The sequence below is a fragment of the Ursus arctos genome, unplaced genomic scaffold, assembly GCF_023065955.2.
Source record: "Ursus arctos isolate Adak ecotype North America unplaced genomic scaffold, UrsArc2.0 scaffold_2, whole genome shotgun sequence".
NCBI classification, from domain to species: Eukaryota; Metazoa; Chordata; class Mammalia; order Carnivora; family Ursidae; genus Ursus; species Ursus arctos.
Window position 1 is genome coordinate 14956460 of NW_026622874.1, and position 24435 is coordinate 14980894.

The 24435-nt window shown below is 38.2% G+C and overlaps 1 protein-coding gene across 8 annotated transcripts in view; it reads left to right on the forward strand.

The window, feature by feature from the left end:
• Positions 1-1074: 1074 nt before the first annotated feature.
• RABGAP1L (RAB GTPase activating protein 1 like) overlaps positions 1075-24435 on the forward strand; it is a 722910-nt gene continuing 699549 nt past the window's right edge. For 4 of the 8 annotated variants that reach the window (XR_007191366.2, XM_057315474.1, XM_057315475.1 and 1 more), the window contains exon 1: positions 3182-3372. The gene's annotated coding sequence lies outside the window, so the exon portion shown is untranslated. Of the gene's footprint in view, positions 1130-2615; positions 2719-3181; positions 3373-8649; positions 8758-24435 lie in introns of those variants that run through there. The other 4 variants (XM_057315476.1, XM_044387902.3, XM_044387905.3 and 1 more) reach the window with 4 other exon arrangements.

Here is a 24435-nt window from a genome sequence, read left to right on the forward strand (position 1 = left end):
TTCCTGGTGTCTTTCCTAATCTTCCCACTAGTAAAAAACCACTGAAAAACTGTATGATAAACTCATTTATACAAGTTTACTGATTAGAGTCATGACGTCCTCTTCTCAGGGAAAGTAGATTTAAAGAGGGCATAGGATTTAGGTTAAAGTTAACAAAAAGAAAGTGTAGTGAGGGATTCTCAGGGCATCAAGTAACCTAGTGAGGGAGAGTTTGGGGGATGGCTCCTTTCAAGACCCTTCACAATTTTACCAGGTAGGTTGTTACCTATTCATCTCATTGAAAATGTATCCTTAGAAGAATCAGGTAATGCCTTTTCTTTTGTAATGTATATGGAAATCTTAACTTTGGCTGCAAGCAATAAAAAGCCAAATTTGAACTTTTTAAAATAGTCAAGAAAATGTATTGGCTCAGGGAACTTACTAAATCTGGAGGAAGGGGTAGGCTGCAACACGGGTTTGAGCTCTTCAGTTGTGTCAGCTTTATCCTCAGGCTGGCTTCCCTCATGGTAGCAAAGTGGCCACAGTAACTATTGGACTTACATCCACCTATCACACTAGCCAGAGGAAGAGACAGAGCACATTCCTTCTGCAAATAAACCTGAGATCTGGCCTCCCTTATGATTGGACCAACTTATATTTGCATTAGATCCTTGAATACTGACAGAGTTAGGTGGAGACCAGATTAGGCTGTTACAGATAACGATTAGGGCGCACACCTGGGACTGGAGCTGGGCCTTTTCCTATTCAAATCATTAGCTGCGTCACAATTGCAGAGGGGTAGAAATGCATGCTGGGAAGTCAACCAATAATGCCCATTATAAAAGAAATATAATATTTCATCCCCTTAAATACTGTGATTTAAACTCTTTCATTTTATTCAATGTGTAACTTGTTTCCTGTTTTTGTTATTATGAAATTTTAAATTGGGAGCTGCAGACCCACATGAGGGTACGGGGTAAGGTAAAATAGGTAATACAGTTAAAAGTAGAAAAGGTAATGAGTATTTTGTGGGTGGCCCATTGTCATCATGTGAAAAGGGAGGTCCCCTATTATCAAATCTTTTGCTTTTCAGAAGAGCAGAGATCCTGATATTCATCTTAAGACCCCCTGATCGTGGTCTGAGCTGAAGGTAGGCAACCAATTATCCCCTTTCACTTTTTAAAGAGAAGCCTGAATGTGTGTGTAATCTTCTGGTTTTAATTTTTAACTTTGGCTAATTTGTATAAGCACCATGCGGGCCAAACAAAACATGTTTGTAGGTTAGATCTGGACCTAGGCCACCACTTTCTGTCCTGTTCTGAGCCATGCTAGAATATTTTATACCCTCCTGTGTAGTGAGAGCTTTTAGTCCTTTCAAGGATTAGGGCTGCTAGCATATGCTTATTGCAAAGGAAGTCATCGTGGGGAGAGAAGTGAGCACGCATTACAGGAACAATGCTTTTTATTAACTCTTTGGCATGTACTTAGAATAGTTTTCCTGAGGATGAGGGTAAATTGGTAGGGAATCACCTTCACTGCCCCTAATCTAGGTTCTCTTGTGACTCATCTTTTTATCTAGGTTCTCTTGTGACATCTCTTATCTAAGTTCTATTGTGAGAAACAGTTCAGTTTTACACAGTGACCCCTGGTGATTAGAGGTGTAACGTGTGGCCATGGGATAGAGTTTGCCCTTTTTGTCAAAAAGCTTCTCTTCAGTTAGAAGGTACCAGAAGGTAGAAACTTAAGTCTTTTTCCTCTCTTGATTTCTTCATGGTGCCCAATGTAACTTTACTAGTACTTTATTTAGTAGAGGCTCAGTACTTGTCAGCTTATTTATGAATAGGTACTTCTTGGTGTATTTATTAATAGATACAGATGATTTTAGTTATTCCAACTGTAATTTTATTAAATATCAAAATTCTGGCATTTATTGAGTCAGGCCCAGAGCTACGTAGACTCTTGGAATACAGAGGTTAGAGGACCTTCAGGGAAGGAGCCCAGAAGATAGGGGAAACACAAAATAGTTGCAACATTCTTGATATGTCCCAGCATCTCTGGACATTTAAGTCAGGAAAAAGAAAAAAAAAGAGAGCGAGGGCCCTTTGGACAAATGTATTTCTCAGGGTAGTTTTTGGATCTAGTTGGGGAAATGAGTGCAGGGGAAGTGGGGCAGAAGGGAGAATTTTAAACTAAAGAATTCATTCTAGAGCTTAAATCATTGCACATACACTTAACTTTTGCTGCACTATATTCATTTATTCATGTAATTACATTTATGGAGTACTTTCTAGAGTCAGGCACTATGCTAGGCATTGTGGAAGATGTAAAAATGAATGAAGCAGTTCCTCAAAGATTTTCTAGAGGGATAAAATATCGCACAGATTTACCTAGATAAGGTTGAATATATTCGGTGCCTCAAACCTATAGAAACAAAGTACTATGGAAATTAGGAAAATTTACAGTTCACTTTTGGCTGCAGGATCTCCGAAGGAGGATACTGAGAATTCAAGGATCAGTATACAGTATTTGTAAAGGAAAAAGGGTTGGCTTATTTTATCTTTATTAATTTGTACTCCCAAATTTACTACCCCAAAGGACAGAATGATTTGAGTTTTCTTCATATAAATACACTGCAGGTGTTTTCCCTCTTCAGTCTCCCGAGTCCCACAGAACGAACCAGCAAGGGAGCGCCTGACAAGCACACAAGACACCTTGAAAGAAGAGTAACTGGTGAGAAAAGTTAGTATTCTTTAAGGTGACTTCCTTGAGGATTACTGGGCATTAAGAGTGAAAATATGTAAACCAGTTTATGAGCAGGAACACAGTCGCCCCAAACTTATAATTCTCTAAGAACTCGCTAACCGCTGGGCAGGCCCGTCAGCCCACCCCGACCGGGCGCGGTTACCCCTCCGGGCGCGGTTACCCCTCCGGAAGGTTCTGAGGGACGGCGACCGCTTCTCGCTCTTTCCCAGGTCCCCACGCTGACACCCCGGGTTCTGTAAGGTCTTCACGCCCCTGCCCCCGGCCCCCTGCGATCCCCCAACCCTCCAGCCCAACCACGGCCAGGCGGGGACGTGTACGCGCGTGTGCGCCGCCCCCGAAGGCAGAGAAGGCGCCTCCGCCCTCAGGAGCGCGCACGCTGCGCTGAGGGGCCCGGACGCGCGCGCTCCCGACCCGCCTCCTCCTCGGCCCGCCCCCTCCCTCGCCTCTTCCTGCCGGGCGGTCCTCTTCTTTCCCACTTCTCCACTCCCTCCGCTTTGCTCCCTCCGCCCTCCCTGGGCTCTGGCGGCCGCGGAGTGAACGGGACGGGCCCGGCCGCGGAGCGCGGGGCGGCGGGTGGGACGCGGGCGCCCGGCAGAGTTGTTCCGGCCCTGCCCGCGGAGACGTGAGGAGGTGAGGCGAGGGCGGCCTCGTAGGGGCCGGTGGGCGGCCGGGCGGCCAGGAGCCGCGGGCCGGGCCGGGGTGTTGGCGCCGGGGCTGAGCCGGGGAGGGTCGATGTGGGGGCCGGGCCGAGGACGGGATGCAAGAGCACCATGGGGAAGAGGGCACGGGTGTTTCGGGACTGTCGGTCGCTTCCTGGACCCCACGGCTCTGCCTGCTGGTCGCTCTTCCTGGCCCGGGCGGGCGGAGTCGGGGCGCCCCTCACCTGGGGGCGGGGTGGGGACTTGGGCGCTCGCCCCCAGCTGTGCCTTCCTGACATTGCCGCCGCCTCCGCCGCGGCGCCTTGCTTGCTGCTGGGCTCGCGGTCTCAGCAGCCCTGCGTCCGGGGGGCGTGTGGTTAGGGTATTTTTTTTAACCCATGCTCAGGCTTCTGTTCGTGACCGCGTCTCGCCCTCGCGCTCCCCCTGCCTCCGCCCGGCACTTTGCTCCACTCCTGCTGTTGATGCTTGTGGTTTTGCAGTTTGGGATGGGCTGCGTCCTGGGCGGATCTCTACCTGCAGGGAATGCCCCGCTTTGGAGTTGACCGCCTGGCCACGAAAATCCTCTGTCCAGGTGTGGGTGCTCAGTGTCCTCATAACTGAGTCAAAGTTTCTGAGACTGGCCTAGTACTTTGCACTGGTCGCCAGCGGTGCAGGGCTGGGCAGTGCGTCAGCATGTGGAAAGGGGCCACCGGCCAGCGGAAGGTGGCTGGATGCTAGGGGACTGGACTGACAGGGTTTGTTTCTGATCCCAGGGCAGTGTGTCCAGGTACTTATGTATTCTTGTACCTCTCAAGATTATCTTAGAAAATGTACCGAAATGTAGGTGGTCACTTGCAGAGTTGAAGGTTTCCTGCAAGTGAACAGAAACGCCAGCCTCATTACACTAATTAATGGTAAGGAGAACTTTTGCTTGCTTGAGAGATTTCAGCGCTGAGTGGAAACTGATTTCAAGGCCTGCATTTTTGGTACAGGAAGGTTTAGGGATTTTTAATACATTTAAATTTTCTTGTACTTGGTGGGAGGTAGGTAGTTGCTTGTTGCAGTTCTGAAAACACAATTTCATGAGAACGCTCTGACTTTTCTTATAGTGGTGTTTATATTTAGCTTCTGCTGTACTTCTGTAGAATATCCAATACTGTGATGTCAGAAAATACGAAAATAAAGTTTGCTTGTGGTCATATTGGAGGTGGATTTTGTCCGTGGAAAATATTGGTCCACAAGCTGCTAGAGCTGGAAAACTGGCCTATGATTCATTATCTCAATAGAGTCCCATAGGAAACTGACAATGAAATTTGTCAAGGGAGAAAGAGCAGATGAGTTTCATCCATTTGTATTTATTTAAATGCTCACCTGCTTGGTGAGTTAGTTGAGACTCCTGAGAGACTGGTGTCTATATTAAATCAGTTCAAAATGTGCTCTGATATGATGTATTAATAAGTCATCTAGGGAGAAGTGGATGTAGTTGGGCAGTGCTTGTATGTGAACATATTATATAGCCTACATTGTATTTTAGAAAGCTGGGAAGAAGGTAGTAGATCCCAGTACTGTTGGGACATATGGTGAATACACCACCCGGCATAAAAAGGTGTGACAATACATATATGAAGTTTTGTTTTGTTTTTGTTTTTGGCCTGAGTTTTTTGATAGGAACTTTTATATATTGTAGTTTTGATATTCTGAGAATTTTTGTTCCTTTGCTAATGTTTCTTAATTAAGATAATTTTCTTTTCACTCTAGTAGTTATTATACTGTTTTTCTTTGACAGAATTTTATAAGGCATATGAAACAAAAATTTTCATGTTTACTCACCAGTGTACAATTTTGACTTCTAAAAAGTTGAAATTTAAATTTTTTTCTTTGCTTTAACACATTTTTCAACTTGTTCAATTAGTGAATATTTATTTGAACTCAGATGATACAGAGTTAAAGTTGAAAGCCCTTTTATCTCTTCTTAATGGAGTAGTTAAAAGAAGGAATTCTGTTGTGCCAAGAAAAAATATTATGAGTGGGAGATAGCCAAGCTTCAAGAGATGAACTTTGAAGAGAGTAGTAGCTAAGTAGCAAAAATTTCTTGCATTGAGGGTGTAGAACTGGGTCTGCATTCATGCTATCATTGTCTTGAAAAGGTGTAGAGATGATTATGGCTGGTAAGAGGGTGTTTAGAGAATAAAGTAGATACTGTAGTCTGTAGGATTCTCAGGCACAAAGCTTTTTTTTTTCTTTCTTTGCTCTGCCTCACAAGCTTTAATGAGTTGCTACCTGTAGGTAGCTCTTGCCTTGTGTAAATGGTTCAGCCACTGGGTCTGAGGACGACCAGCAGCACAAGGCTGTAGGAGCCACTAGTACTGCAAAGATAGCTCAGGAACTTCTTACGGAGATAGTCTTATGACGCTTGTCGCCGCTAACAGTAGATGCAGAGAGAGTACAGCCTTGAGCCTAAGTTATGGTAAAACCTACTCACATTTAGAGGAGAGGTTTAATATTGTGAACGTGGAAGAAGACATTGCTTGACTTGACTCATGGCTTTTCAGAGTGGTAAATAATTTTCACTTTATGGTTAGTATTTGAAATTGGGTATATGTATGTATGTGAACCTCAGCGGACCCCTAATAAGGAAGAGTTAATGGCATTTAGCAGAACTTGTATCTCAACATTTACCTTTTCGTATTTCATTTATTTTCCATATTGCACTCATTCAACAGCTAGGATGCCAAAATTGTTTGAGTATAGCAAGTTTGTGCTCATGCTGACTCCTTTTTGTCATCTTTTGTCGCTTTTTGGTGTAATTTTTGGGGATATTCCTTGGAAACTTCTAGGCATATACTTCGTTGATTTGGAGTTAGATTTGGGCTATGATTATTAGTCTATTTGAAATTCTGAGCCTTGTTTTCTAAATAGCTTTAAAAATAGAAAACACAATTTTTTATAAACACTCAAAAATCTGGTTACAGACTGTGTTGTTGTGATAGACATAGAACAGCCAAAAATATATTCAAGAAACTTCCCCTCTCCTTACCCAGTTTAGTAAGCTTAAATAAGAAGTAAGAAAGGTTTTTTTTTTTTTCAATAAAAGCCTGATTTTCCCAGAATATCAAGTCTAACAACTGTTGGCTGTGCTGTGGGTTTTTTTTTTTTTTTTCCTTGCTTATTCTAAATTCAACAAGTACATGTCTCTAGTCCCTGGCAGAAACTTAATTCTAGTAGGAAATTCTCAGTAATGGAGATCTTACTTGGGGATGCAGGATTGTGCTGGAGAAATTGGCTGGGAAACATCAGATACAGAAATTTACTTTTTTTACAGCACTGGTTTTCTCTGTACCTGAGTTCTCAGTGGAGTGGGGGCATGGGCACAAATGTCACAGTTACTTGGATTTTTTTTCATACTATACATTTCCTCTTCCTCTCCACTACTCCCCTCAACCCTTTGCTGAATGAGCCACAGCTACTAGTAGGAGTGCCTTACTGTGTGGGACTGAACAAAGGCTGAGAATATTGCCCCTTTTCTGATACTTCCTAAGTCAAATTTCCACTCCCTGTAAGTTGCTTCTGGTGATATCACTAGGCGTCTCTGTAACTCTAATTTTTGAAGAGAAATAAATTGTGGTGGTAAAGAAATTACATACGTACCCAAGAATAAGATTTATTGCATTGTGTAGGACACATGGAAGAGACTAGGAGATTGTTAAGCTGAATGTTTATTAAACTGTTTTGACTGTGACTTACAGTAAGAAACACATTTTGTAAATACCTTGATTCAGTCCCCCTCCCCCCACACTCATGTGCATGCACGCAAAGTTGAAAGAAAAGTTTGGCAAAACAATACTTATCTTTTCAGAACCTTGCTGGAACTGGCTCATCATACTGCCTTGCAGAAGCAGTGTGCCTTTCTCTTCCCACCTCGCTCCATGTTCAGTGACTACTGAACTTCATGCTGGTAGCTTGAAGTTCTTCGTGGTGTGACAGTATTTACACCAGGGAAGTCAGCAAACGGTATAGTTCAGGGCTTTTTTCTCCCTTTTGTATAGCCAGTTGTTGAACATTTTCAGCACACTACTGCCTACAATACACATTGATATTTCTATTCTATTTCATTTCATTAAAAAAATGCTGGGTTTTGACCCTCAAATTGATTTTATAGCTAGCTAATGATAGATAACAGCCTATAGTTAAAAACTGGTTTGGTCCACCTCTTCACTTTGCAAATGAACATTCTGAAGGGTTAAAGTTCAAGGTGATGTAGCTAGTTATGAACAAAGCCAGGTCTCCAGAATCCTAGTAATCTGGAGTTGTTTCTAGTGGACTTCTCTCCTAGCTCAAGCCATTCATACAGTTCAGTTGAGGTGTTTAATATGTGCCATAGTGTTAAGCAGTTTGAATAGAGTTGAATAAGGCATGGACTTTGACCCTAAGGCCTTTATGTGGGGATTAAATATGGAAACAAAGATACTGTATGGCAGAAAGTTAGTGTGGTAAAGAAATAAAGATAAGGCACTTCGCGAGTTTAGAGAGAGGAGGGAGCAGTTTCTTTTAGTTGTAAGAATGAGGGAAGAGGTGATGTTTAAACCATGCTTTGAAGAATAGATAGGATTTGCTCATGTGGAAATAGACAAATAGTATGTAAAGAAAGGCCTTTCTGAGCCTAGGGCCGGGTTGATCAAAGGCGTAGAGGGAGAGGGCTAAGCAAGAAAGAGGCAGCACTGGATGGTGAAGAGCCTTGAATGCCAGTTTTCCTTTCTGATTTTCAGTTTATCTTTCATTTTTGACTCTGGCGTCATCTGGTACTTCTTAACATTAAAGAAGCTTTGTATGCTGTGTTCTTGATTAGAATATGACCCAGAGAGCACTTGAATATCCTTAGAGTAAAAGCGGAAGGGAAAAATTATTAGTGTTAGGGAAGTAACCTCAAGTTTACCAGTCCTAAAACTGTTGGAAAGTAACGGAAAATATTTTCTTTGTAAGGAGATACCATTATTTTTCATTTGCCAAATAGCATCAAATTGACTGTAGTTGAGGAGGAAGCAGTTTTGCAAGTATTTTCAAAGTGCCTTCTAAAATGTGATTTCTAAATGACTGAATCTTAATTTTTGGAGGCAGCTCTGGTTTGGCAGAAAGGCAGTCTTTACAGATCCATGGCTGAGCTGACTATCTTTCAGAATTTAGGGCAGCAAGGCAGGGTATTTCATACCACAGCCAGATGTGAGAGATTGATAGATTATTTTTCTACTCAAAGAAGTTCCTTGAATTTCAGCGTTTATGTATCTGACAGCCTGTATGACTAAGGATGTTTTGAAGTCCTGGATGGAGCTTCCCTTGTTCCACAGGTGAATTGGATGGTTAGAAATGAAGGTACGTGACGGTAAGTTGTGTCTGTTAATCGAATTGACTGGTGGTAGTTCTGAAGGTTTTCTGTTTTCTGATGATTTCACACTTACTGCTTCTAATTAAAATGGTGCACAGTTAATTTGAAGAAGCTTTACTTCTTTTTAACCTCCCCGTCTGTAAAGGTAAAAGCCCTTTTAGAGTGTTGCCCAGGTAACAACACATACAGAGACTGTTAGAAGCGTGTGGAAAATTTTGGTAATCTTGGTGATGAAGTCGCTACAGTAAATAACTGCTTGGTTGGTAAAAGCTGGGCTACTTCTGGATGGTTGACAAAGAATTTTTGGGATGAGCTTTTGTTCCAAAATAAATACCGAATTGTCTTGTTGCCATACTGTTTTCCTCATTTATTTGAGCTTCTGATATATAAAGTATGTCACCCTATCATTTTAGAAGGTTTCAGCAGTTGCATATGAACTGCTCCACAGGATAGCACGCCCCGAGCAGTGTGATAAGAATTCAGATGCAGCACGCCTCAGATGCCTCACACCGCTTGAGTGGAGGAGCTAACTAATCATGTCAGCGCCGGGTGTTGGTTTTTTTTTGTTGTTGTTGTTGGTTTTTGTTTGTTTTGTTTTGTTTTCTCTTTTTTCTTTTTTGAGACGTGTTAGGCTTCCCAATAGAGTTTATTAAAATCCTTCCAAATTTTCTACTGTCATTTTTTTGTGATACAAACTGTGATATTAATGTCTTTAATTTATGTATTTTCTACAGATACACACATACACGTAAATGTGTGTTATGTACATATACACATGCACACCACCCACTAGTTGTTGACATTTGTGGTGAAAATACAGTCTGCCTGGCAAACGATTAAGAACAAGTGGTCGGATTCTTTGAAGGCTATCATGTGAAGTAGTGACAAATATGAAAGTAATGCAAATCCCCAAAGGGATTTTTTTTGTGTGTGTGTGTGTGTGCGCGCGTGTGTGCCAAATTTCCAGGAAAGGAGCCCATTTAAAAGGGCAAGTGTAGGATACATTCATGTACCAGTGAAGGATTTCTCAACTTCTCCCCTACCCCGCATATACACCCATATTCTGCCCTCATTATCAGCAGTAAGCAAAATTGCAGGACTTCAGAATCAGACTTTTACCACAGGGGATGCAAATAACAAATACTATTTTTAGAAAAAATAGAAACCTGTGGTTTTCACTTGTGCAGGCTTAAGAGAACACTAGTTTTTGATAAACCATATAGAATATTCCATGTTTCAAGATGTATTCTTCATTTTGAGGCCCTTTAAGAGCATGGTACAAGTGCAAATGGTCCTTAGAGTAGTTATCAGGAATTTCCTTGAGTTGTCTCTGGAGTAATTTATCCTGGTCTGACATTTTGAATAGATTGTATTTTCGTTTAGTGAAAAGTCAACCATTGAAGGGAGCCTCTACATATACTGGCAGACAATATGGTTTCTTAAGTTGTTTTATAGTAATTTTGTTACTTCAGCATCTGAGGCTATCAGACCTCATTCATTTACTATTTCCACAAAGCTTTTCCCTCATGAACTGTATTCTTTCATTTTAAATCTTTGTCTTTATTTGCCCTACTGTTAAGGATCAGGTTTAGACTAATGTTTTGATTTGCCTTTGTCCTAGTCTTTGTGGAAAGGTGAATTACTGCTTATCAAGTTGGTACTGAATTGTAATTCAGTTAATGTCTTCTTTCCTCCATCCATTTTTCCCTCAATATTCTAGAATATTATTATTATTCAAATCCTGGGACCACTGGTTTACCTATATGAGCGAACCTATAAAATTTTTATGCATGAGTTATGTAGCTTAATTTTTCACAAATCAGTCTAGGCCTCTTTTTTTTTTTTAATTCTGAAATGCATTTTATACTTCTTGTCAACATTGTCAATAGTTTTGATAGGTGAAACAGGTTTCTCCTGTTACGGTTGTTTTCACAAACAGTAAAATAACAGTCTCTACCATTTGGAGATATCAGATAAAGTTTTTAAAAGTTAATTTAATAATAGGTTAGAGAAACCAGTTTGTTTAGCAGTTAATGTGGTACTTCCCATTTTACATATAAATTTGATTGTTTGCATGCTAATCGTAGTGGAACTTTATTATATTCCACTGAGGAGAATTTACTTTTTAAAATAGAGGGCTTAGCAATTTTTGTACTTTGGAGAATTTCATTTGGAAGAGGATAATAGTAGATTTAAAAATCGTGATTGGGATGGGGATGGACAAAAGTAATCATTAAGCTGAGAATAACTACAAACATTTTTTGGTTTTGTGGAAGACAAAGTAGGTAGAACACAGGACCTTAATTCTTGATCCAGCGCTGCTGTGAAATTCAGAGAGAAAAAGTGATTTACCAAAAAAGTGGTTTCTTTTTTGCATAGTAATAATAACATTAATTGTTTAGTGGATTAGTTATATGAGATACTGTGCATTGTCTAGTTAATCTTGACAATAACTATATGGGGTAGGAGCTATAATACTACCGTTCCCAGTTTGTGGAGGAGGAAACGGCGTAGAGGTCAGTAACTTGCTTAGAATCATTGAACTCATAAGAGGCAGGTCTCCTTTGCTCCTAAATCTGCTTCATAGAGACTCTAAACTACCACTCTCTATTGATGAGTATTTAAATGGGATGATAATGCTTATGTTGCCTATTTCATAGGGTGGTTACGAGAATTGAGAAACCTAAGGTTTACAAAAGAACACCTGTAAATGTGCCTCGTGTTTTCATTTTACTGGATAATTTTTGAGGAGCCAAAAAGTCTTGCAAATAGATAAGCACCTATATTACTTTGTGATATTAAAATAAGTTGAACAGATATTTGAAAGACTACAATTTGCATAGTAGAAGACCTATTTTATGTGGGTCCAGAGGGTCAGTTAAGTGAAAGAGGAAAGAAAAAATGTAGAGGTGCATTGAATAACAAATGGATTGGATGATCTCTAGCAAAGTGAATTCTTCTGCAATTAGGAGGAGTATATATTATAACATGAGCTAACTTCTAAGACCCTTGCAACATCAGGAATCTATGAGTCCTGTAATGGTGACGTTTCTTCTAACACCTGAAGTAGCTGGATACAGCCAAGGTAATTTTTATTTTAGCTTGGATCATCAATAATCACTATTCTTTAAATGTCAATTCTTTGCACTTAGGTTGAACAGAAGTATGTAGTTGCCTGCGAAAAATACAGTTATGTATTTTTCCTTTTTCCCCCCTAAGATAAAAAGATGTTTTTCAGGGTGCGGTGGGTAAAAAAGGTTAAACAATATATAGTCACATGCTTGTACTTAATAATGTTTGTATGACTTTCCCTTAAATTTAGATATCCTAAGTGTATATTTGCAGAAGAAAGTTAATATCATTATGGGTATGAAAGGTCGTTTTTAATTGTATGGAGTGTTACGGCTTTATGGCCATAAATTAAATTTCATTCTCTGACATTGTTTTATTCAACAAGCATTTATATGGCAGAATATAGGTTCTGTGCTCGAGAAGCACAGGTAAGAGACTGTTATGGAGCTGACAGTAATTTTGGAGAAACATAAATACAGTGGAGTTTAGCAAGGATGGGGCGGGATAGAATGTGTCCTATAGGAAAGCTTCGGAGGGTTACGTAACCTGGTCTGGGGTTTCAGGTAAGGCTGCCTGAAATATATGAGTTGAGTTGAAAGAAGGCAAGAGAGACATTTTAACTAGAGGTATGAAAATCTGAAATTGTAACTCTTTACCTTTGTAGACCCAGTGTAGGCAGCTCCTCATCTCTCTGAATCATTGTAAAAGACCCAAAGTAGATGTCATTTTTTATAAGTAATTCTTTATAAATAAAGCTTTTTAGCTCTTACTGATAACTTATTTTGAATATGATGCTTGTGGTTTCTAAGCGGATAATGTAGAAGAGGGGAGATGTCATATACGTACATACTGATAACAGGATAGTGAGATTGCTGAGATGATAGCAGTGAAGAATAAGAAAAACTATATATAAAAAACCCCAAATCTGAAAACTATAGATAGCATAAGGAAAACAGTCTTACATAATCTAATTAGCTTTAAGGTATCAATTATATTTCTAATAGTATAGAATAATAATGAAAATTTTTCAGATTCTCTCTTGCCAAGAAAAGGTTAAGTATATGGTCTGTGTAGTACATTTATGAAGGCACTAAAATAATTACCTTAGAATGTTTTTTTATATGGAATACAGTAGAGTGATGAACAATGTGGTTTTGAGCTGCACACTGGTCCACTTGTCTGTGGATTTTTTTTGGATAAATACAGTATGGTACTGTAAATGTATTTTCTCTTTCTTATAATTTTCTTAATAACATTTTCTTTTCTTTAGCTTACTTTATTGTAAGAATACAGTATATAATGCATATAACATATCAGATATGTGTTATTTGATTGTTTATGTTACCAGTAAGTTTTCCCGTCAACAGCAGGCCATTTTTTTTTCATTTGAACAGCTTTTATTTAAAATAGTCAGTTATTTCTTCCTTATTATTATTATTACCATTATTATTAACAATCAGCTATTAATAGGTAGGTTTTTGGGGAGTCAAAAGTTGTATGTGAATTTTTGACTGCAAGGGGGTCGGGTGCCCCTAACCCCTGCATTGTTCAGAGGCCAACTGTAGTGTGAAAACTAGAGGGTAAACTCTTATTTCAGTTATCAGATTGCTTATCCAGAATGATTGATTTCCAAAGGGCTTTGAATAACCATAGACTTAGTTTTCTTCTTATATATGACACACATAGACCTGCAGATTTTACAAAATACTAGACATAGTTCGGCAGGGTATTTGTTATGTAACATTGGTTAGAAATTATTTGCTCATAAAATATATCAGAGTTAGGGTCCTTGACCATTTGGGTACCAGGTATTTTTAAAGAGTGTGGACTAGATGGGCTTTTTTTTTTTTTTTTTTTTTGAGAGAGACAGCCAGTGAGAGAGGGAACACAGGCAGGGGGAGTGGGAGAGGAAGAAGCAGGCTCCCAGCGGAGAAGCCTGATGTGGGGCTGGATCCCAGGACTCTGGGATCACGCCCTGAGCCGAAGGCAGACGCTCAACAACTGAGCCCCCCAGGTGCCCCTAGATGGCCTTTCTGTTCTGGATGGCTTGTATTTGTAGTCTTAGCGTAGATATCGTCATCTTGAAATCCTTTACTGAAACTGTAGAATCTCTCATACATGCTTTCAGAGCATTCTGTTTTCCTCCCTGTTGTGATACTAAAACATAGTATTGTAAGTTACCTGTTTCTGCATTAAACTACGATATAGGCTTATGAGCAAAAACTTTTGTTTAGGGCTCTGAAATTGGTCTACCTTAGGTTTGAATCTTGGCTCTTTGTGTCACTGGGGAAGTCTATCTGTAAAATAGGGAAAATAGTTTTTACTGCATAGTTTTTTTTTTTTTTTTTTAAGATTTTATTTTTATTTTAGAGATAGAGCGCAAATGGGGTGAGGAGCAGAGGGAGAGGGGACAAGCGGATTCCACACTAAGTGCAGGGCCCCACACGGGGCATGATCTCACAACCCTGGGATCATGACCTGAGCTGAAATCACGAGTCAGGCACTTAGCCGATTGAGTCACCCAGGTGCCTCTAGGGTTATTTGTCTTGAGTAAGTTAAGGAATGTAGAGGAGACATAGCAGAGGTCCTGGCACATGTTTAAATTCTCTTGAATGTTCTCTCTTTTCTCCTTTCTTTTTTCTTGTTTTGGGCCTTAGGATTTTCAGTAATATGTTTTAAGTGAATTTGTAAACTATGTTAGAGCTGAATTGGATCTGTCATTAAGCTTATTAATGAAAATATCTTAAAATGAAAAATTACTATATAAAAATACAATCTTTGGGCTAGATGGCAGCAAATTAGTTTCCAAATTGGATTACCAACCAGAAAAACTTTTCCTCTTCCTTGTCAAACTTCTAATTGTTATGATGACAGTGGGTTTACAGTAGGTGGAAAAGATTCTAGAGTTTCTTTTCCTGGCCTTGCTGCTTTCTGACCTTGTTCACTTATGTTGATGCTTATGCCTCGTATGGCCATCATCTTGGCCTTTTTTATGATGGGATTGTTATTGATCTATTTCTTGGGGAGTAAAGAATCCTGAATCTGACAGAAGTATTAGCTGTGTGACCTTGGGTAAGTAACTTTACTTGTGGGTTTATGTATCTGTAAAGTGAAAGTAATAATAGCTTATGACTTTATGAAATTTAAGAAATAAAATAGCTGCCTGGTGTATAGAAGGTGTTCTATACTAGGTAGGTATTCTTGGCCCTACTAACCAAGCCAGAATCCTCAGTATTCCTTGCTTTTAGTAACTTCATTTTTTAAAATTTATTTTATTTTCTTAAATTAAATTTTTTGGAAAGATTTTATTTATTTATTTGACAGATTGAGACAGACAGCCAGCGAGAGAGGAAACACAAGCAAGGGGAGTGGGAGAGGAAGAAGCAGGCTCATAGCGGAGCAGGGAGCCCGATGCAGGGCTCTATCCCAGAACTCTGGGATTACACCCTGAGCCGAAGGCAGACACTTAACGACTGAGCCATCCCGGTGCCCCTTTATTTTATTTTATTATTTTTTAATTTTATTCATTTATTTGAGAGAGATTGAGACTGAGGAGGGGGAGGGGTGAATGCCTAGGGAGAAGCAGACTCCCTGCTGAGCAGGGAGCTCAACTGACTGTGCTTGATCCCAGGACCCTGGGATCATGACCTGAGCCAAAAGCGGACATGCACTGACTGAGCCATCCAGGCACACCTTTAGTAACTTCAATTGACAGCAGCAAACCAAAAAATAGGGCGAGGGAAGGAGGGGTGCCTGGTTGGCTCAGTTGGTAGAGCATACAACTCTTGATCTCATGGTTGTGAGTTTGAGCCCCATGTTGGGCATAGAGATCATTTAAAAATTAAATAAAGATTTAAAAAAGTAGGGGAGGGAGAATTGGACGACCTGGGGAATGATGGCAGACATTTTATGCTACTACTCTTGACTTCAAACAGGAGACATGGAGGGCCTGTGGCTTTATATGAAGGTTTATGGGTGGAACCAGATTGATCAGATATGGCATAACATTTATATTCTGTCTTAAAACCTCATAAACCAGATGAGTATTTTTTTGTTTTATTTTTGTTCTTAGTTACTAAAATGCTTAGGATAGTAAACTACTTACTTGATTAGAGAATTATTTTTCATTGAGCTGGGTCAGTTTATTCAAGGCTTATGGACTGTTGAATTGTTCCTTTGTGATAATGTGTTAAGACATTCTAGGAATAATGTATTTTTTCCCTCTCTATATCTCTGCTGTTTGCAAGGCCCTGTGCTACGGGGGAATGTATAGAGGTAGGAGGCATAAGCCATGTCTTTCAGGAACTTGACTAGTGGGAAAGTAATATATACATGTATTAAAAATACAAATATATATTTTTAAAAAGAGCAGAATTATTGGCTGAAACAAACATCTTATTCTCTGAGCCCAGTATCTCTAGCATCATTTAAGATACATAGTTTTGCTGGAAAAAAGTCCTAGGCTGTTGTATATGCTGGTGTCAAAAATTAATAGAAAAGTTGGAAATGGAAGTTTCTGATTAATGTTAATTTTTTCATCTTATTTGAAAATCTTTGTTAAAATTATCTTGTCCTAATTCCTTCACTAATATCTTCTAAGAATTTAAAAAATTACCAATAAATCTTAAAGTGTGTTTACTTTATCTTCGAAGATAACATTCAAATGTTGGTTAATTATTCTATGTATCTTTCTAAGTAGTGAATTTTAATCTTCATGATTTAGATATTTTCCTATGCTAGTGTCTTATCCTATGCTAGTGTTTTATCTTTTAATTCTATCACTTGGGAAAAATCAAGTATGTGCCATATTTATTATTAAATCTTTTTGTAATGTCTTTTATACTTAAATGGTACACTTTTTTTTTTTTAAAGATTTTATTTATTTATTTGACAGAGATAGAGACAGCCAGCGAGAGAGGAAACTCAAGCAGGGGGAGTGGGAGAGGAAGAAGCAGGCTCCTAGCGGAGGAGCCTGATATGGGGCTCGATCCCATAACGCTGGGATCACGCCCTGAGCCGAAGGCAGACGTTTTACCGCTGTGCCACCCAGGTGCCCCTTAAATGGTACACGTTTTGATTTAAAAAAAAAAAAAAAAAAAAGAGCATTGTCAACCCCCTCTCCCTTACCCTTTTACCCCTTGCTGTACCTTGATGAATACTTGGATGTAAGAGAATCTCTAATTGCAATGTTCTCTCCTTCTGTTTTCCTGTTCCTGTCTTCTTGTCATTCAGATCTCAGCTCTTTTTTCCTTTTCTCCAAGCCTTTCCAAAACACCCAATCTGAAATGGTCCCCTGTTCCAGTCTTGTTCTCCCACGTTGCCTTCTGTAGTTGAATTCAAAATACTTATCTCTGTCATAGAAATTTCCTTCCTTCCCTCTCTCTTTCCTTCCTAATTTACTCCTTTCTTTCCCATCCCCGAGTAGCATGTAAGCTCTTTGAGAGCAAGGACTTCACTGTTTTTTTCACTTAAAAAAAAAAAAAGATTTATTTATTTATTTTAGATAGTGGGGGAGGAGCAGAGGGAGAGAGAATCCTGAAGCAGACTCCCCACTGAGCCCAGAGCTCAGTGCAGGGCTTGGTCTCATAACCCTGAGATCAGGATCTGAGCTGAAATCAAGAGTTGGCTGGCTGCTCAACCATCTGAGCCACCCCGGTGCCCCTGTTTTTTCACTTTTGGTATCTCTAGAGCTTTGAATAAAGCACTCAATAAAATTTGGTTGATTGCAGAATGAAGCAGATATTCTTGCTCTTAACTAGCTTTAAGACTTTCTTGAAAGTTATTTCACTTCATTTTGCCTTGATTTCTTCCTTTGCAAAATGGGTGGGGGATGGAGAGGAAAGAGATTAAATTAGGTTATATCAAAAATCCCTGCCATTTAAAGGCCTGCTGTTAGCTTGTTGCGAGCTTTGAGGTCTGTTCTAATGGCATTGATGAATTTGTGCTGACTTAATTACTTTCTTACTGTCTTCTGTTGAAACCAGTAGTGCATATTTATATTTGTACGATTACTGACAGCACTGGAGAGTAAACTCTCATTGCAAAATCAGGTTTCTTGGTGTATCTGGATTATTAAAGAAAGTAGATCTGTAACATGATTTCTGTTTCCATGGTCAAATTAATTAAGTTTCCTTGGCATATCCAAGTACTAGGTTGAACTGAAATGGTATTTAAATATCAGGAAATTTGAGTCAATGCAACTTCTTAATTATTTTTAATCATGAGAGTTATTTAAATGAAACTTGAGATAATTTATATAAAGTGAGAATACATAAAAATGTAATTTCTGGAAGATGATGAGGATTGAAGAAATAAACTAGTTTTTTGTTTGGTCCATGTGACTAGAACTTTAGGCAGTTGGTACTTTCGTTCTTCACTTCGGAAAGCTTTATTGTAAAATAGGTAAAGGAAATGAGCAGATAGTTGATAGCAGAAGAAACATAAGCAACTGGTAGAAGAATGTTAGATCTTAAACCGTAACCAAAGAAAGGCTTATTAAAGCAAAGTGAAATACTATTTTGTACCTACTTCAGTTTTTTTAAATTACTAATAATATAGGCTATTATTTTAGTAAAGTGGGCATATCAAATACTGCTAGTAGTTTGTAATTTGGCAATATGTATCTAGAATTGTTAGACTACTCAAACCTTTTAATAAACCTTCAATTTAGTAATTTTATTTCTGAGAGTATTCTAAAGAAATAACTACAGAAAAAAAGGGAAAAGATAGAAAAACAGGTGTATGTGTTAGCATAAGGAAATGCCTATATATTTAAGGAAGGGTAAATATAACATTTAAAGAAAAAGAGGAATGTGCTAAAATGCTGATGGTGTTAGTGGGATAGGATTACGGAATTTTTTTTTCTAAATTTAAGTAAACTCAATAATGAAAAAAGCATGAATAAAGTCAAGTTTTGCTTGCTGTGATAATTTTGTTAGTATAACTAAGGTTGCCAGATCTAGCAAGTAAAAATACACATAATGTTTGGGACGTATTTATACTAAAAACTATTGTTTATCTTAAATTTAAATTGGGTGTCCTGTGTTTTATCTGACAGCCCTAAGTGTAACATATTTTGGTGATGGTTGAATGTTTTGGAGAAATGTTAAGACACTGTGCTTCCCAAATATTTCTAAGTATTGTTTTTAATTCAGGTAACTTTTTTTTTTAAAGCCAGAGTTATTTAGCTGGGAGAATTACTCTTATGGGCTAGTTTTATTACAGGACTAGCTTTTAGGTGATGCTTGAAGGAAATATGCTTCAATATTTGGCAAGAGTAATTTAAAAATCTTATTTAACAAAAATATGATAATATTGGATGTTGCCTGTTTACCTTAGTTAGAATGAATTTGGAGACAAGTAAGGCTGGAATCAGGAGGGCAGTTTATTTTTTATTTATTTATTTTTTTTAATAATGATTTTTTATTATATTATGTTAGTCACCATACAGTACATCAGGAGGGCAGTTTAGAATAGACTATTACAGTAATCCAGGTAAGGGAACTAAGGTGGAAGTAGTGAAGTTGGAGAAGAATAAACAGATTTAAGAAGTTCTTGTGAGGTAAAATCAATAGGACTTTGTGACATATTAGATTTAGGAGTGAGAGAAGAAATTCTGGGCCTCTTTATCAAGAGGGATTAAAGGAGGAACAGAGTTTTGGGGAAAGAAAATATGAGCTCAAGGTTTGATGTCTATGAAGTAAATATTGTAGATGTCTGTAGGCAATTTGACATATGGTTATAAAATTTGAGAGATGTTTGGGTTTGAAAAGTGCTAATTGAGTCTAAGTAGACTAGAAGATGCGCAGAATAGAATTCTGAGGAACTCCTGGAAGAGCAATTTGTTTAAAAAAAAAAAAAAGATTTTTTCTAAAAATTTACACATTTATATTTTTTTCTTCTGTTTATTTGTATTTATTTCTATTTATTTTGTTTTATTACATCTTTCCTCTGTTAGATTATAAGCCCCATTAGGCAGGACCATGTCTTTTTTATTCACCTCTGTGTGTCCAGTGCTTAGTACATAGTATGAACTCAACAAATATTTGTTGAAGGTATAATAGTTTTGTGTATTTCTGTGTTCCTTTTGTTCCTCATTTTAATGTCTTTTAATTGTGGGCATTCATTTTGGGAATCTTCGTTGTATTGTACAATTAATTATTCTCTTTTAATTTTTTTTTTTTAAGATTTTGTTTATTTGAGAGAGAGAGCATGTACGAAAGGGGAGGGTCAGAGAAAGAAGCAGACTCCCCACTGAGTTGGGAGCCTGATGCGGGGCTCCATCCCTGGACTCCAGGATCATGACAGGAGCCAAAGGGAGACACTTAACTGACTGAGACATCCAGGCACCCCTCATTTCTCTTTAAATCAGTTTCATATAGGTATGTTTTTAACTTTTCATTATGGAAAATTTCAAATTTATAAGAAAGAGTAAATAGTTTCCTTAATATCCACATAACTACATTTAACAGTTTTTGTGGTTATCTTCATGTCTTTTTCTGCTAAAGCATGGCAAATTACAAAAATTGATTTATTTTATCCCTAAATATTTATTTATTTGTTTATTTATGTATTTATTTTAGGGCGGGAGGGGCAGAGGGAGAGAGAGGATCTTAAGCAGGCTCCATGCCTTGTGTGGAGCCTGACATGGGGCTTGATCCCACAACCCTGAGATCATGACCTGAGCCGAAATCAAGAGTCTGACACTTCACCAACTGAGCCACCCAGGGATCCCATCCGTAAATATTTAAATGCATTTTTAAAACATAACATTTTCGTACATAACCATAACACATTCTCACATTCTCATACCTAACAATTTCTTAGTATTGTAAAAAACCTATCCCGTTTCAAAATTTTGCTGCTTGTACCTGAAGTGTCTGTATTAGTTTACTAGGGCTGCTATGACAAAATACCAACAGACTGGGTGGCTTAAACAACAGAAATTTATTTTCTCACAGTTCTGGAAACTGGAAGTCCAAGGTCAAGGTGTTGGCAGATTTTATTTCTCCTGAGGACTCTTTCGTTGGCTTACCAGTGGCCACCTTCTCTCTTTGTCCTTACATGGTCTTTCACACATGGATGTGTGTGTACATCCCTGCGCTCTCTGTATCTTCCTGTAAAGACTCATCAGATTAGATTAGGGTCCATCCCAATGGCCTCATTTTAACGTAATCACCTCTTTGAAGGCCCTACCTCTAAATACAGTCACATTCTGAGGTACTGGGAGTTAGGGCTTGAAGATATGAATTTGGAGGGGGGGCATAGATAGCCCATAACAATGTCTTTTATTGCTGGTTTGTTCAGATCAAGACATAATCAAGGACTATGCAGTTGCATTTAGTAACACATTTCCCCACTTTTTCCTTTTTCTTCTCATGACTGTCCAGATATCTAGCTAGTTGTCCTGTAAAATGTACCACATTTTGAATTTGTCTTGCTTATTTTGTTGTTTTCTGTTTTTTGTATTTCCTGTAATCTAAAAGCTAGATTTAAAGGTTTGTTTAAATTAAAACATTTGGGCACCAGTATTTATAGTTGCTGCTGTGTAGATCATAATGCATTATATCTAGAGGTGTGTGTCTGATTGTCTTGGTTTTAGTGATGTTGAGATTAATCACTGGATAAAGTGGTGACAGAATCTAATCGTTCTTTTATAAAGTTGTTTATTACCTTATAACCAACAAGTTATTTGTGGTATAATATTTTGACTCTAGATAGCATATGGGTTTTTTCTTTTTTTAAGTAGGCTCTACGCCCAGCGTGGGGCTTTCACTCCTGACTCCAAGATCAAGAGTCTCACTGTCTGCCGACTGAGCCAGCTAGGCTCCCCTACCATATAGTCTTGATAACTCTCATTTAGGGTAATGTGGTTGCCTGAATGCCACCATTGTTATGAATAGTGAACATTTGTCATTTTTTTTTCTTTTTAACATTTGAACCCCTCTCTTGTATTTGACATGTTCCCCCAATTTATGAGTCAGAGCCACCTTTTCACTAAAAGCTAAAAGTGTTAGATGCTTTATTCCCATACCCCTTTTCATCTAGGGCATGGATACATACCTAGATTCCATCAGTCAAATACACTTATGTCCAAAATTAGAGGGCCTCTTAGGGCTCATAGAAATGTGATTTTAGAGAGAGGAGGGATCTGTTATTGCTCTCTGCCATCCTTCTGTGTTTGATGCTAGGGTCTGTAAAATGTGGAGAGATTTGGAGATGCCTTATAATCCTTTTAAGTCTAACTTCAGAGTCTACTGGTTAGGGACTATTCAGTAAGTAAATATTCCACTTGAAATGGAGAAAATTATATGCATCTTGCTTTGAGATTGACAGAAGTAAAGTACTTTGGAGGGTAATTTTAAATTTTATTTCTTTTTGGTTTTACTTAAAATCATTTTTTCTGTTTCAAGAAATGTAAAATTATATCTTCAAATAATTATTTCTTGAAGTTTTCTGCTTTATTTTAAAATTCTGGGTAGTATATTGTGATACATTTAAAAGAAGGATAAAGTAAAAAGTGAAATTCTACTTTTCCCCGTATATTGTTTGATGAATACACACATTAAAAAAAAAGAAATGAGCTTATAATAGACAGTATATTTTGAGTATCTTTCTGTGACAGTTTTGTGGTAGCATAATACCATGGAACTTACTGAACTGTTTCCTTATTGTTAGGTGTTTAGATTGCCTTCTCCCACTCCCCCCCCCCCCCCCCCCGAAAACAATGCTAATACGTGTGCCTTTGTAATTGTATTTTCACGTGTTTTTGGGTATTTAGCTGGGACGGATTTTTGTGGATGGATCATATGTACATTTACTTTAAAATTAGTTTAAAATTCTAAAAAATTAGAGTTAAATGTTGACTTCTAGCTCTTTTTGGACACTAATGTTCAAACTCACTTGGTAGAGATGAAAGATGTTTCAATGAACAATGGAAAATGTTTATCAAATAGAATATTGTAGGTAGAAACTTACAAGGAAATTCTCAGCATACTTGAGTTTCAGGTAGAAGTTGCAGGGATTGTTTTTTTTTTTTTTAATATTTTATTTATTTATTTAGAGTGAGCAAGTGAGGGTGGGGGAGGGGCAGAGGGAGAGGGAGAGCCTCTCATGCAGACTCTGTGCTCAGCACAGACCCCCAACTTGGGGGCTTCATTCCACTATCCTGAGGTCATGACCTGAGCTGAAATCAAGAGTTGGCTGCTCAACTGACTGAGCCACCCATGCACCCCACAAGGATTGTTAATCTCACAAATAATAGCTAATCCTCACGTTTTCATTTTGATGAAAAATAAAGTGGAAATAATTTTTGAAAGATTTTGGTGATATTTTGATAAGCAGTTATATGATTTTAAATTGCTTTCTAGTGAGAAATAGAATTATAGTCTTTTTTTGTTAAATGTAGTCTGTTTTGATTTAAAAATAATCCACATGATAAACATTTAAATAGTTCAGAATGTCTGTATCTTCTGCATAGACCCCTGTTCCCCTTTCATCCCAACCTATAATGAACTAGTTAGCTCAGTTATTCAGAGGCTGATTTCCCAATTCGTCTTTATGATGTACTTTTATTCTCCATTTTATTTGACCATTTTACTGTTCTTCTAGTATGGACATATAAAGGGAAGGGGAGGAGAGAGTGCTGATGTCTGAAAGATGATGGGTTAATTTAAAAAGTTGATTAAAGCAGGGAATCATGAAAAACCTAACACATATGCACCTTAACTTGAAATCTATATGTTAACTTGAAATCTATGTGTACCTTACCAAGCTTTTGATGTGGGACCAAGGCTTTCTGGCATTCTGTATCTTGGTTTTTCTTGCACATGCCTCATCTATAATGCTTTATTTTAGGTTTTTTAGTTTTTTTTAGTATACTTAGAATAAAACCTTAAATCTTTGATGTGTGCTACAAATCTGCAGTATCTGTCCCATTGCCAGTTTCTAAGAAATCTTTTCTTCCTTTGGTTTTCTGTGATCAAGTTGTGCTGGCACTTCAATTTCCTTTTTTTTTTTTTTAAGATTTTATTTTTAAGTAATCTCTACATCCAGTGTAGGGCTTGAACTCACAACCCCGTGATCAAGTGTCACATGCTCCACCAACTGAGCTGCCAGGTGCTCCTGGCTTCTCGATTTCTGAAACTTTACACAGGGCCTTTCCACATGCTGTTCCCATAACCTGGAATGGGATCTTTTCCACAAATCTTTGGATAAAGAATCTTATCTCAAATGCCCGGATTCAGAGAAGCATCCTTGATATTCCCTAATATTCGAGTATAAAGTAGGATACCCTATCCCCTACTAATATGACCTTGTTGTTTTGTTTCATTCTACTTGCCATATTTGAGAAGTATGTATTTGTGTATTTGTTGATTTTCTGTCTTTTTCACAAAACTGAAGGCTGCATGAAGACGAGGTCCATATCTGTTAGGTTTATGTGCTTAGAGCAGTGTCTGGCATATAATAAGCTTAAGTATTTGTAGACCTAATTAATCAAATGTTTATTAATTGCATATAATGTGTCAGACATTGCAGGGGCATTAACTAATAAAATTCCACTTAGTTACAGTTTTGGTAGCCTGTTGTATATTTTTAAGTGGA